The 15,576-nt window shown below is 43.4% G+C and overlaps 1 pseudogene; it reads right to left on the bottom strand.

The window, feature by feature from the left end:
• Positions 1 to 654: 654 nt before the first annotated feature.
• LOC148932654 (ethylene-response factor C3 pseudogene) lies at positions 655 to 1,493 on the bottom strand (annotated as a pseudogene).
• Between the last annotated feature and the right edge of the window lie 14,083 nt (positions 1,494 to 15,576).

Below are 15,576 nucleotides of genomic sequence, written 5' to 3'. Positions count from 1 at the left end.
CATAAGATATCAAATGGAGTAACCTGTAACCATTAGAGGGAGTATTAAATTTGGTAACATGTATTAGTCTAAACATGAAAACATTAACTGTTAGCTTAATATAGACACGCCAAGTGGGATGCTGACTTTCGGTTATTACAACATCACTTTCAACTTTAAGGGCAACAAAAATAATAGTAATTGGATAATCTTAAGATGATCCACTCTCAATTCAATTGGAGTGAACGTCAATTATCAAACATTTCATTTCACCCAAAATAAGTCAGAGATAATTATCCAATTATCACTCTAATTAAGCCCGCTACTTATACGTATTTCTCCATCTATTTTTTTTCATTTTTCTATTTTTGAATGTTCCGTCACAATTGAGTCATTTCCATAAATAATAATAATAATAAACACTTTCTCACTCTTACTTCATCTCTCTACTTTATTTACTTTCTACTCTATTCTCTCTAATATACTAACTATTCATTTCTTAAACTCAATACCGAAAAGTTTCGCTTCAACTATGAGACAGTGGAGGGAGTACATATTTGATGGTACTTGGTTCATTAGATAAAATAACAGTCCGGTACAACATGGGATAAGCCATAACATGATTTGTCTAAGATTAAATTAGTCATACGAGAGTGAATATGAGATAGTTAATCATGAGATAAAATCTAATCTTTAACAATACAGGGGCAGATCAACACACTGTCACAAGTTAAATTTAAAAAAAAGGCAACCAGACAAAAGATAATATTAGTCATGGCCTTTAATCACAAACAACCGAACGAAACGACCCCTAATGACACTATAGACAGGACAATAAAAAATTATAGAAGGTCTCAACGCATCATTTAAATCCATTAATTAGCTAAACAAGAAGAGAGCTAGCTAGCACCATTAGAAAATGATTACTAATACACATAACAAAATGAAAAATCAACAAGTTTGTGATGAGCAAGAAGTCAAAAGGGCCTCCAAATATTCAACTCCCAAATCCTCCAAAACCACAAGAGCACTACTATTTTTGTGAATGTGATCATTCTTTCTTTTCCTATTCACACTCTTCTTGTTATTATTCTTCTTCCTCATAGAATAATGCTTTCTCTTGAGCGCCATCGCCGGCGAGCCCCCTTCCTCCTCCTCCTTCATCATCTCCTTCAGCGACTCCTTCACCCTCTCCACCGGAAAATTCAGCACCGCCGCGCACCCCCTCATCGCGAACGCCGCCTGGTCGTACGCCAGCGCGGCCGCCTCCGCGCTGTCGAACGTCCCGAGCCACACCCTCGCCCCGTTCCTCGTCGAGTCCCTTATCTCCGCCGCGAACTTCCCCCACGGCCGCCGCCTCACCCCTCTGTACGCTCTCTCCCCCGAGGCCGCCCCCTCGGCCAGGACGCCGTACAGGAGCATTTCCTCGGAGTCGTTAACGTTAAAAGGGAGTCCGGAGACGCCGTACATGTGTTCGAATTCAAATTGGAACAAAGAAGAATCCATAATTTTGATTTTTGTTCTAACAAGTTTGACGATACTTTTTGAATATTAGGGGGCTTTATATACCCTGCGATTAAGTGGATTATTTGATTAAATAATAATAATTGAATACCTAAGATTATTTAAAATTAGTAGTGTGGGGTGGAATTGATGTGTTCGGAGTTGGTATTTTATTTTCACTATATATGAAAATGATGGTGAAATTTAATTGGATCGCTGACGCCCGGCGGCGCGGGTCCCACAATATAATTCACAATCTATATGCTTGCGACTCATTACTTTTTTATTGTTTCATTTGGTTTTTGAGCTTTTTTTTTTCGAGCTCTCTAATTGTTATGTTATGTTCGTTTGAACAATCATAATACTCAATCAGTGCATTAAAGTATGATTTTGAGATCATGTATAATATTAATAAAGTATGAAAGATTAAAAAAAATATATTAAGAGATAGTAAGATCCAATTTTTTAGTAATACAATATAATGTATGATGAAAATGTTTATAAAATAAAAAGTAAATTAATTTTGTGGGGCGAAACTAAGAAAACTACTATCTCCGTTCCTAAAAGATAAATTAAGTTGTAAATCATATGAGTTTTGGTGCATAATTGGTAAAGTATGAAAAGATGAAGGAAAAATGTGGTAAAGTAGTGGTAGTGGATTGTAAGGTTCATATTATAACAGTTTTAATAGTTTAAAACTTTATATGTATAATTTTGATGGACAGTTCAAAATGGTAAAACTAGTCTATTTTTTATGCACGAAATAGTATTTTTTTGCGAGACTGAGGTATTTTATTTTTTATCTGGTATTTTTTTTTTTTATCTTGAAAGACGTCCATCTTTAGTTGTAATCGCATGCATTTGATAAGAATACCAAAGTAATGATGTTTGAAGGATATTATCTCCACAACATGTGACACCGTAAAGGAATTGGAATAATTAAACCGATACATTACATGATTAAACTTATTCTTGAGGTTTGATTAGGAATCAGTATATGAAAAAGAGGTTGAAAACTAAAAGACATTTAATGATGTAGCTAGAAGAAATCAAAATGGCCGGTTGATAGTAATGTAAATAAAAATGTATTCAAACATGCAAACGTTTATACTTATATGACCAGACGAATTTTCGTTTTACAAAATCAATTTTAGATTTTTATATTCCCTCGATCCAACTCTAAGTGAATCATTTTTCATTTTAGAATGTCACATTCTAAATAACATATTTCTAAAAGTAGAAACATCACTTCTCCTCTCGATCCACTTAATTCACAAAACAACACTATATAAAATTCTGTACTCGAATAGAAATGCTCCATTTAGAATAAGACGAATGGAATATATGCTAGTATTAATTTTGTTCAGGGGCATTACTTAATCTAATTATTCATTCACTTTACAGCTATAACAAAAATCCAATAGTATCGTGATATCTGAATTAAAAATCTGGTGGGATTAAAAATGCATAAATGTAATCTATAATTAAAGAGAAAAGGTAGAATTTTGATAATACCTTTAAATTAGTAGTCAAGAGATACTTTGATTAATTTATTTTAGTCATGTCAGCCCACTTGAATACTACTAAAAAAAACAATTGTCTCTCTCTTGACTGCCAGTTTTGAGATTCAGCACACGCCTTTCTTTTTTAATTTCAAAACACTGAACAGTTTATTCGCTGAATTCTAGAATTCTTCGTTTGAAAATTCATCTGAGTGCATGAGAGTAGGGTGGGTGGGTGGGTGGAAGAAGAACCTAAATCCCTAACGATCCGATTAAACAGAAAATAACAAATACAGATAAATCCGGCGTCCATGAGGGTCGGCGGAGATAAGGATCTGGGCGATTGTGCGCGGGTTCCAACCCGTCGGGCAACGACTACAAATCAGATATACGTTCCGACTGTGCGCGGAGACCTTCCGTCGGACAGCCGGTACGTAGGGAATGATGGATTCAAAGCATTTCGCAAGGCATTTGGCCAAAATAATGTATTCATTGATTTATTGTTGGATGATTAAATATGATAACTGATAAGGCTAATTTCATGCATCGGTTATGTGATGAAAAGTCACCTTTTTACTGGGTCTAACACAATTTTTAAGCCAGGTGTGTGAAGGAAATCGCTAGGTCCAGGAAGAACTGAAGGCAGTGGACCAACGAAGAAAAGCGAAGGAAAGTGAGCAGAATTAAAGAGAAAAATGGCTGGACGAAGGGAGTTAAAAGCTGAGGGCAAGGAAGACTATTCACACAAGAGAGCCCTGCTAGACCCACTTCCACGCCTATATATAGAGGAGCATGCAACACACGAAATATACATGATTTTGCTCTCAGCTCACACACTCACACACACTTGGGAAAATGGGGATTCTGGGGTAGTTAGAGGTTTTATCTTCGGGAGAAAGTCAGTGGTAACACCGTCCTCACGAAGGGCGAAGATACAATCATTTACATTCAGTTTTTGTGCTGTTATTCCGTCGAACTTCAATGTTTCTGAAGTCGATTGGTTGTTTGCTACTTACCGTTATCTATGCAATTAGTTTACGTCACGATGGTGTTTATTTTGTGTTGATTTACGTTGATTCTGTGTTTTGAGGTTTTATTTCAGAGGTTGAATGTTATTCTCTGTTTTGGATGTTTCTGTGCTTGATCTGGGAAATAGGTTGTGAATCTGTGCTGTTGTTGTTGATCTGTGGTTGATTCGGCGAATCTGTAGCTATGGGTATTATTTTGGACGAAGTTTGTTTCGGATGCTTGGATCCGGAGTGGATTTAGCATCCGAAGTGTGGATCTGAACAAAGGAAACCGAGTTTGCATGGATTTTGAACTTTCTGCTTTCTTTTTACTTTACTTTGTCTAGCAGCCGTAGATCTGCCTTAGTTTTAATTGTTCTTCGATTTTGTCGCTTTAATTTCTGTTGCTCCGTTTTGAATTACGTTTTCACTCTGTTTTACTGGATGTTTCATGCCAATTGTTGGAGAAGATGATGTCGCTGTTAGTTAGTACTTTAGTTAGTTGTTTTCCAGCTTTTCATCCGTATTTTACCTTTTCAGTAAATGGTCCCCACCGTCAGTTGCTTTCCCAGGTCTAGGTAAATTTAGGAAGCAGTTCTTTCGATCCAGTTGTTAGAATAGCGTATCTCAATTACCAAGTCTAGTTAATTTCTTCAACCCAAATTGCGTGGCAGCAGCCAACCCAAAAATAGTTCCCGAGTCTTTGAACGTGTTTATTTGCGCATTCATCTCTGTGGGATCGATCCCTACTTTCCTGTGCTAATTTTAGTATACGTGGTTGAGGGTTTTGAAGAGGTATTTTGTGTGTCCGACGACCGAGATCTTCCAACGATCTATGAGTTCCTAGACCCAGCTCTACTTCAAATGGCATAGTGGATCCCGATCTGGAGATAGGTTCACTCACCGCGCATCTAGACGGTGAGCCCGCCCATGCCATAGTCTCGAACCCGCGCCGGAGGTCTATCGATATTAAGACAAATGTGCTTGGGGTTTTGCCTACATTCTCTGGACGAAGGAATGAATGTCCTTACGAATTTCTAAACGAGTTTAGTAAGCTGTGCAGCATCCAAAAGCGACCCAACGAGGCGATTGAGGAGGACTACCGTTTGCATGCAGTCCCGTTTGCCCTTAAGGGGGAGGCTAATACTTGGCTGCTGAGGCTCCCACCAGACTCGATCAACACATGGAAAGATTTCAAGCTGGAGTTATTGGATTGTTTTTTCCCGTCCAACAAGACGAACGCTTTGAAGAAAGAGATCCAGGAGTGCAAGCAAGAATATGATGAGTCTCTGAGCTCTTATTGGTCCCGTTTTAAAGGACTGTTGGATGCTTGTCCGAGCCACAGGATGATCGAGGTAGAGACTTACTGTCTGTTTTACGAAGGTGCAAACCCTGAATCAAAGGATTTGATGAATTCCTCGAGCGGGGGAAATTTTACCAAGAATAAAGCAAGTGAAGCCAGAGAGACCTTGGGGAGATTGATCGAGGTGAAAAAGGCCTATGATAACCCGCGGAGAATTTTGAGAAGGGGATCGGCCAATGCAGTAACAGAACAAGATGACAAGAAAGTGGAGGACAGGATAGATAAATTGGAGAAAGCACTGTTAAATGCAATTGAGAAAATGCTCCATCGGAAAATGAGAAATCCCCTGGTCCAGAGGAAAGGAAACTTCAACTTTATTACGGCCAATCCTGTGAAGGAGAGTACCAGGCCCAGGCGAATTCGATGGGGAGCTGGAATCCGGATGGAAGTTGGAACCAAGGAAGGCAAAAGGAGGCCCCATGGAGGACTCACCCCAATTTTAGATGGACTGACAATGATCAAAGTCAGCCACCCCCATTGCAGATAACAAATTATGCGCACCCTCCAGAGAGGCAGTCCAACTGGTCAGGGAGGAATCGAGAGGGGCAACTGCAATTGGGATACAGGAATCAGGACCATACTAATTGGGGAAACAAAAATCAGAACAATCTAGGGAGCTCCTATGTGCCACCTCACCAGAGGAATAACCAAGGAAACTATCAGAATTCCCAACCAAACCATCAAGGGAATCAAGGATCTGGCAACCAGTACAACAACCACCAAGGGAATCAAGGGAATTATCGGCAGAACCAGGGACAAAACCAAGGTCAAGGGTCGAATTCGAATCAATTCAACCCCAGATCGCAAAGAAGTTTGGATGACATGGTCCATGACCTAGTGAATTCGCAGCAGTTCATGCAGAATAATCTGCATTCCAATAATGACGTGGTGCATAAACTGCAAGACGCCCAGTTGGAGCACAAAGCAGCCATGGACATGATGGCAAAGCAGCTGTCTCAGATTGCGGTTTCTTTGAATGAGATGCGGGGAAATGAAGGAAAACTCCCTGCCACAGTCAAGCCACTTGACCGAGCAAACATTAGTCAGATCACCTTGAGATCAGGGCGGGGCTATGAAGGACCGACGCTGGAGATTGACGAAGAAGTACCCGCACAGGCAAGTAAGGGGAAGGAAAGTCAAGAGTTTCAAGGGGATAGCCCTAGACCCAGAGAAGTTCATGCTCAGGATGACCCCCAGGAGGGAGATTTAGAGGGATCTTTACCTCGAGCAGCTGATCCATTTTTCCTAGATCCAGAGCCTGAGTTAGTAAGTAAGGAAGGAAGTAGGCAAGCTGGCGAAACCCCAGCTGAGAGTTCCACAAATGCGGTAAAGCGAGCAAAGCCGTTTCCATACCGAGCGGAAGCCAAGAAAAAGAAGGATGATACAGAGGACCTCATGGAAATTTTTAGCAAGCTGGAAATCAACCTACCCTTCTTGCAAGCCCTGAAGATGCCTGCCTTTAGCAAGTTCATCAAGGAATTCATAGCAGGGAAGACCAAACCAGACGGGAAGATTTTGATCGGGGAGAACGTGTCTGCTGTGATACAAAAGAGAAGGATGCCTTCGAAATGCACAGACCCAGGTATGTTTACATTACCCGTTTCTCTAGGGGACATCAGAGTCGAGCATGCCATGTGTGATCTAGGGGCGTCTATAAATGTTTTACCGCTTTCAATCTACAAGAAACTGACAGGGGTTAGGATGGTCGCTACCAAGGTGGTAATCCAGTTAGCAGATAGAACTTGCATTTGTCCTGAAGGTGTGTTAGAGAATGTCATATTTAAAGTGCATGAGTTTCTATATCCTGCTGATTTCTATGTTATCAAAATGAATGATAATGAGTCTGCTGAGTCTAGTGGCGTGCTTTTAGGGTGACCATTCTTACGCACTGCCAAGACCATTATTGATGTCTTTGATGGAACGATTTGCTTGGACTATAATGGGGAAAAATATACATTTAGCATAGATGAGGGAATAAAAAGGCCATTAGATGTTGAGAATTTGTATGCTATAGATGTTATTAACCCCTTGGTCCAAGAATATCTTGAGACGGAATTGATACAAGAACAAATTGACAACTCGGAGTTGAGCCATTTAATCGACCGAGAAGTTGTAAAGTGGTGTGCAACAATGAATACAATGGAATTGATAGACGAGGAACTAGCAGAAGCCACCATGGAGTTTTGCAAAAATCCCGAGTCAGCTAGATCAAAGGGATCAACCCATGTGGCTAGTCTGGAGAATTCCCCTGGGTCTGGGAAGGAGACATTACCGGATATTGCAGAAAAAAATCCCTTGCCCCAGGAGACGAACAACACCAAGAAGGAACTGAAGACACTCCCACCAGGTCTCAAGTATGCTTACTTGGAAGAGAATGAGGCATTCCCAGTGATAGTCAACAGTAACTTGACTAAGGAGCAGGAGAAGGAATTGTTAGAAATGATCAGGCGGAACAAGAAAGCTATAGGGTCTCTCTGATTTAGTAGGAATCAGCCCTGATCTCTGTATGCACCACATTCGTTTAGAAGAGGGTGTGAAGGCTCACCGAGACGCACAACGGAAACTGAATCCGAACATGCGAGAGGAAGTCCTGAAGGAGGATGTTGAAATTGCTCTCTCTAGGGATCATCTACTCCATTCCGGACAGTGAATGGGTCAGTCCTGTCCATATGGTGCCCAAAAAGTCTGGAATACAGGTTGTCAAGAATGAAAAGAATGAGTTGGTGCCCACTAGGCAGGTGACGGGGTGGAGGATGTGCATCGACTACAAGAAGCTGAATGAGGCCACGAAGAAGGATCACTTTCCCCTACCTTTCATTGATCAGATGTTAGAAAGGTTGGCTGGCAAACAGTATTTTAGCTTTCCTTGATGGATACAACGGCTATTTCCAGATATACGTTAACCCAGAAGATCAAGGGAAGACCACGTTCACGCGCCCTTTTGGTACGTATGCATACCGAAGAATGCCGTTTGGGTTGTGTAACGCACCAGGAACGTTCCAGCGGTGTATGATGAGTATTTTTTCGGATTTGCTCGAAGTACGCATTGAGATATTCATGGATGATTTTACCGTATACGGGAATTCATTCGACACTTGTTTGGCCAGCCTTGACCTAGTATTGAAAAGATGCCAGGAGAAGCACCTAGTTTTGAATTTCGAAAAATGCCACTTCATGGTGACTGAAAGTATTGTCCTGAGTCACGTGGTTTCTGAAAGAGGAATACAGGTGGACAAGGCAAAGGTAGATGTGATATCAAAGTTACCTTACCCCACGAACCAAAAAGAAGTTAGAGGCTTCCTGGGTCAGGCGGGATTTTATAGGAGGTTTATCAGGGATTTCGAGAAAATCGCGCAACCGCTCACTCATTTGTTGCACAACGATGTAGAATTCGTCTTTGACGAAGGATGCAAGAAGGCCTTTCAATTTCTTAAGGACAGACTCGTGTCAGCACCAATAATCAGGGCGCCAGACTGGAATCACCCTTTTGAGATAATGCGCGACGCGAGTGATTTCACTGTGGGAGCTGTCTTAGGGCAAAAGATAGATGGGAAAAGTTATGTGATCTTCTATGCATCCAAGACTCTAAATCAAGCTCAGAAGAACTATGATACCACGGAGAAGGAAATGTTGGCTGTCGTATACTCGTTCGAAAAATTCCGACCCTATCTTCTTGGGTCGAGGGTTATAGTTTTCACAGATCACGCAGCAATAAAGTACTTACTGGCGAAGAAGGAGTCTAAGCCGAGGTTAATCCGTTGGGTGTTGCTTTTGCAGGAGTTTGATTGGGAAGTGAGAGACAAAAGAGGAACAGAGAATAGAGTAGCCGATCACTTGAGCAGAATTTTTCAAGGGGAAACGGAAGAGGCCATACCAGATGCTTTTCCTGAAGAGCATTTGTATCATTTAGGGGAATTCCCTAGACCAATCAGTTGGGAGGCAGTGTTAGCATTAACCGGTCTAGGAGAATCCGACAAGGGTAAGCGAACACTTAATGCAGAACCATGGTTCGCTGATTTGGCAAACTACTTGGTGGAGGGGTGCCAAGTTCAGAAGAAGTTTCCCGTGCCCAGAAGTTGAAAATTAAAAGTGAAGCTAAATATTACTTTTGGGATGATCTGTACTTATGTAATATGTGCTCAGATCAAGTGATCACACGCTGCATTCCCGAATGGGAACAAAAAGACGTGCTAAATCATTGCCACACTTTGGCGTGTGGAGGTCACTTTGGACCAAGGAAGACAGCGAGGAAGGTATTGGATAGTGGGTTCTACTGGCCGACGCTTAATAAAGATGCCTTCGAGTTTTGTCAGTGTTGCGAGAGGTGCCAACAGACAGGGGGAATTTCAAGGAGGGACGAGATGCCCCAGGTCCCGGTGATTATCTGCGAAATCTTCGACGTATGGGGAATGGACTTCATGGGACCGTTTCCATTATCCTGCGGGAATACATACATATTGGTTGCAGTAGACTATGTGTCTAAATGGATAGAAGCTAAGGCCACCACAACATGTGAATCAAAGGAGGTGGCGAAATTTCTAAAGGCCAATATCTTCAACAGATACGGAGTTCCCCGAGCCATCGTCTCAGACCAAGGAACACATTTCTGTAATCGCACCATCGAGGCTCTGATGAAGAAATATGGTGTCCACCATAGAGTATCTACCCCGTACCACCCTCAGTCTAACGGCCAAGCAGAGATTTCTAATCGCGAGATCAAGGCAATATTGGAGAAGACAGTTAATCCGTCAAGGAAAGACTGGAGTAAGAGGCTCGGTGATGTATTGTGGGTTTACAGAACTGCTTTCATGACTCCTATCGGAATGTCGCCGTATAGGCTGGTGTTTGGCAAAATGTGCCACCTGCCCGTGGGTATAGAGCACAAGGCGTACTGGGCAGTAAAAGAGATGAATATGAAGCCTTCGGCTTGTGAAGAAGAAAGGAAATTACAGTGACAAGAACTGGAGGAACTGAGGCTGGAGTCTTATGAGTCTGCTATGTGGTATAAGGAAAGGACAAAGTTATGGCATGACAAGAATCTCCGGGTCAAGGAACTCCATGTGGGACAGAAGGTGCTCCTTTTCCAATCCCGGCTCAAGCTGATGCCAGGGAAGTTGAAGTCTAAGTGGATCGGTCCATTGTCGGCCTCCGCGCGAATGGAGCTGTAGAGATCTAGGGAAGTGCTTCTAACTCTGTCCCTTTTCTTGTTAATGGTCACAAAGTGAAAGTCTATAGGGATAATTTTGAGTTGTGTGTAGTGGAGGAAGTGCCACTACGCGCACTCCCTATTATCACCTAGTCAGACAAGGGAGTATTCTCGATGAATTCCTGGGTCAAGTAAATTGGTTTACATTTTAAATATATACACTGAACCAGGGGATCTCGGGAATACTCAAAAGGAATGTGTAAATAGTTTAATTGCGTTCTAAACATAGGAAAAATCCAAAAAAATATATATAAAATTTAAATCTTCCTAAAATATTTTCGAAGCACCGGCTCCTTAGGAGTCTGGAGTCTTCAATTTCTTTTTAAGTGTAAAGTCGTGGTTAGGGAAATCAGCTAGGGAAGGTGAGTCTAGAGGAGGAATTTTAGGAGGGATGGAGATAATTCGAATTTCAAATTGGCCGATATTTATGGGAGGTGTACGGTTGCTTACATCACGCCTGCAACCGCACCATCTTTTCACCAAAAAGGCTAACCGACAGTTTCTCTCTCCAATAATCCCAAACGACGAACTGCATTTTCTCTCCCTTCTCTCTACTTTGTTTCTCTCTCAAGAAGTACAAACCCTAACCCGATTTCTACCTAGTTTTCTTTTGGTTTCAGATTTACGGTGATGGATCTAACTCAGGCCACCAGAAGTTCGCAGCCGGAGGTGTACGACGCGGTTCTGCTGGCAGAACTGACGCAAAAATTGGGAAGCGTCGAGAAGGCGAAGGAGTTTTACGCTCTATTCTCAGCCAGCCTGATGACATCCGCGGCTGCCATACCACCACCGACGATCCCCGCGGATTCAACGACGCACCCCACAGTTCCCCACGACGAGAGGCCTCAAGCTTCAACCAGGGTACCGGACTCTGGTTTTCAACAGGCAGAAACCGCTCCAAGCACAAGTTCACTGGAGGCGGACAAGAAAGAGGCGACAAGGGAACTGGCGGCGGATGGTGGACTTGAAGATGGTGATGAGACAGTGGAGTCCGATAGACAAGGAGATGAAAACCCTAACTCTGAGGGTGAGAAAAAGGGGGAATCCCCTATTCGAGAAGAAGTTGCTGAGGGGGAAACCCCTGTTATTGTAGAGTTTGTTGAGGGGAAACCCCTGTTTTGGAAAAGATTGCTGAGGGCGAAACCCCTGTTTTAGAGATGATGGCTGAGGGGGAAACCCCTATGGAGACCGGGGATGAAACCCCGAAGGATTTTAGGGGAGTAACCCCTGAACCGATGGAGGAGGGGGCAACCCCGAGTAATGTCAGGGGGGAATCCCCTGTTTATATCGAGGGGGCAACCCCAATGGTGGATGATGTGGGGGAAACCCCGGAAAAGCTTTTGGAAGAGACAGACCTAGATACTACTGGAGTACCGGAGCCCGCCGAGGAAGGGCAACATCTGATTGTGGACCTGGCGGACGACCAGGAAGAAGACGAACGCCGGGTGGACGAGAGAGCAGAAAGGCGAAGGGCCAGGAGGAGTCTGCTAGACGAAGTAGATGACTTGGTCTATTCCGAGAAAGAGGAGTTCCCTGCCCGAGGGACAGAAGCAAGAGGCGGAGGATCGTCGCCTGGCCCAGGAAAGGGCGAGGAAAGGTAAGGCAGCTGCGACGCAGTCGAAGCGGTCAAGGAAAGCTCCCTCCGTCAAGGAGGTTGAGGAGCCCCTTTCCCCAGTGACCGAAGATCCCTCCTCCGAGGAACAAGCCAAGCCTACTCCTGGGTCCGATACCGAACTAGGAGAATCTGACGAGGAGTTTAGCCATGAGCGCCCGGAGGTGTGGCTGACTAGGGAACTGCTGGAGTTGATGAGGCGCTTCGACGATCAGAAACGGGCCACGATGTACAAAGAGAGATGCAATGCAGGGAAGATGGCTAAGTCTGGCAAGCAGTACAGCTCCAAAGAACTTAGGATGATCGCATGTGATGAAGACTTTCGCGCGTGTATCTACGCAATCGGATTTGAGTGGTTATTGAAGCACAGCCAGGAGAAGGTGCCCGTAGACCTAGCTCGGGAGTTTTTCTCAACGTTCCAACTAAAGACTTCTGACCTCGACGCGGACTCCATCACATTCAGGCTTTTCAACGAAGAACATGAAATGAGCAACAAAGAGTGGCCATTGAGGATGGGGTTGTTTACCAAGGCTGAAGATGACGAAGGTATCTGGAATGAGAGGATGGTCTGCGTACCGAAGAACACGCCAGGGTTTAAAGTGTAGGCAGCATGGGAGCTGGTCACCCACTCCAATGCAGGGACGTTCAAATCCAGCTACTCCAAGGCCTCACACATTGAAGACCGCATCCTCCGATTCGCCCAGACATTTATCAGCTACAATCTAATGGGCACGGCAAACTCAGCCCTGACAACTAACAACCTCTACTTCACTTGGTGCATGGCGAGAGGCGTGAAGGTGCATCTAGGTTACTGGCTGGCTCAAGCATGTCATCAAATGACAAGCAACCCTGCTTGACATATGTATACCTGCCACCTCCTCGGCGCCTACCTCTAGCGGAACATCAACATAAAGATAGCAAAAACCACTCCTTTGGTCGTAATGTGCGAGCCCCCGGAAACTTTCAGCGTTGAACACTTTTTCAACAAAGGGTTGCTCCAATCTCACGGCAAAGAGACTTTCTTCTACGAGGTAGGAGACAAGGTGAAAATGGAGACGAAGGCGGTGGAGGCTGTGCCTAGTGAGGAGGTCGAGGAGTTGAGGAAGGATGTACAGGAGTTGAGAAAGGAGATGCAGGTGATGAGAAAGGAGATGGTGAAGGAACTCAGCAGGATGCAGAAGGAATTAAGTGGGAACAGATAGGAGGTGAAGACACTGCGAGGGGACATTGCAGACTTGGCGGTGAAGTCCTCCAAGCAGAATGAGCGGATGACGGAGGCTGTGGAGCTGATAATGAAAATGTTGAAATGGTTGGAAAAGACACTCCCCTGACCCAGCAGAAGGTTCTTCCTGGATCAGGCAGTGAGGTCAAGCAGCCCGGCCAAGGCAGTTCTTCCCTCCAGCAACCCCCACACCAGCTCAAGCAAGTGGTCACCCCATCCGCGTCCAAGCCAGTGTTAATCCCATCCAAGTCAAAGTTCCTGATGTTAAAGAAACCAGTGTCCGATCAGCAAGAGAAGGAGGAAGAAGAGCCGGAGCTGCCGGCGAAGAAGAAGGTGAAGATGATTTGCTCCCATGACCAAGTAACTTTTATTTTCTGTATTAGCGTAATTTTTTGTTCTTTATGTCTGTGTTATTATGTGTCTCTGTTAATAATTGCTATATGTGTTTACCTTCTCCCACTTAGCTCAATGCTTGGTCTAAGTGTTAGAAGTTTGTGTTTTCTGTTTTCCTGTTGATTTCTCCCACTTAGCCCGATGCTCGGTGTAAGTGTGAGAAGTTTTATTTGGATAAATTGTTTGTTGTGTGTTGAATTGACTACCCTGTTTCCTCCCTTCATGACGATGGCTTAGGGACAAGCTTGAGTGAAGTGGGAGGGGGAGGGGAGTCAATGCGTGTATTTGTTTAGCATGATAAGAGTCGTTAAGTTTAGGTTTTGTTTGTGTCGCATGAGTTGGTGAATATAATACGACTCTCCTCAGTGAGAGTAATTGAAGATAGGATGTATTTCAACTTAGAAGCCTTTTCCTTTAATAAGCCGAGGTCAATCTGGATGAAGTAAGAACGATAGAAGATGCCTTAGCTGACTTAGTTGTGAAGCCCCACTATAAGAGCGAGTTATAAGCCTAAAACAACTTTGAGCTAACACATGTAAATGGGGCCGCTACTGAATGCTTAGGGAGAAGAGTCATGAAGGAGAAACATAGGGGAATTGGGTTATGAAGGTATAAGCTGGACGAAGTCCAGAGAGAGAAAAAAAAATGGAGGAATAAGCTGGACAAAGTCCAGAGAGAAAAAAAAATGAATAAAAAAAAAGAGGAGGTATAAGCTGGACAAAGTCCAGGGGAAATATGTCTAGGGCAGGAAGCAATAGTAACCTGACCCAGGAAAAAAGGGGGAAAACGAAGTGTAGAAAGGAGAAAACTCTCATAACCCGACTCTTCAGTGGTAAGGCAATAACTTATGAGAGATTCGGTCCTAACATCCCTGTGAGGAATGAGTGATCGAGTGAATCCAATAATTGGGGAGGTGAAAGGGTATCTTGACGAACTGACAGATTGATTAGGTAGAAGGGAAGGGGTCAATTTGGAGAAGTGCAGCCTGTTGGATTGACCTTAATGTTGTCGGGACGGTTGCCTAAAAGTTGAAGCTAGTTCATGCATATGTGTTTATGTGTTTTCTTTAAGTGTTTGTTCTTTGTGCGTCAGTTTATGTCTAGGTCTAGGAGTGTGTGTTAAGTTAGAGTCTAGAGAGTCGGTCAGGGGATAACCATGCGTTGAAATTCGCCTTATTCTTTTTCTTGTCTTTATACTTGAGGACAAGTATGGTTTTAGTGTGAGCAGTTTGATAAGGCTAATTTCATGCATCAGTTATGTGATGAAAAGTCACCTTTTTACTGGGTCTAACACAATTTTTAAGCAAGGTGTGTGAAGGAAATCGCTAGGTCCAGGAAGAGCTGAAGGCAGTGGACCAGCGAAGAAAAGCGAAGGAAAGTGAGTAGAATTAAAGAGAAAAATGGCTGGACGAAGGGAGTCAAAAGCTGAGGGCAAGGAAGACTATTCACACAAGAGAGCCCTGCTGGACCCACTTCCATGCCTATATATAGAGGAGCATGCAACACACGAAATATACATGATTTTGCTCTCAACTCACACACTCACACACACTTGGGAAAATGGGGATTCTGGGGTAGTTAGAGGTTTTTTCTTCGGGAGAAAGTCAGTGGTAACACCGTCCTCACGAAGGGCGAAGATACAATCATTTACATTCAGTTCCTGAAGTCGATTGGTTGTTTGCTACTTACCATTATCTCTGCAATTAGTTTACGTCACGATGGTGTTTATTTTGTGTTGATTTACGTTGATTCTGTGTTTTGAGGTTTTATTTCAGAGGTTGAATGTTATT

This window comes from Salvia hispanica, chromosome 2 (assembly GCF_029641045.1).
Source record: "Salvia hispanica isolate PSC_SH4W2 chromosome 2, Shi_PSC_v1, whole genome shotgun sequence".
Classification (NCBI taxonomy): Eukaryota; Viridiplantae; Streptophyta; class Magnoliopsida; order Lamiales; family Lamiaceae; genus Salvia; species Salvia hispanica.
This window is presented reverse-complemented; position numbering and strand designations above follow the sequence as displayed.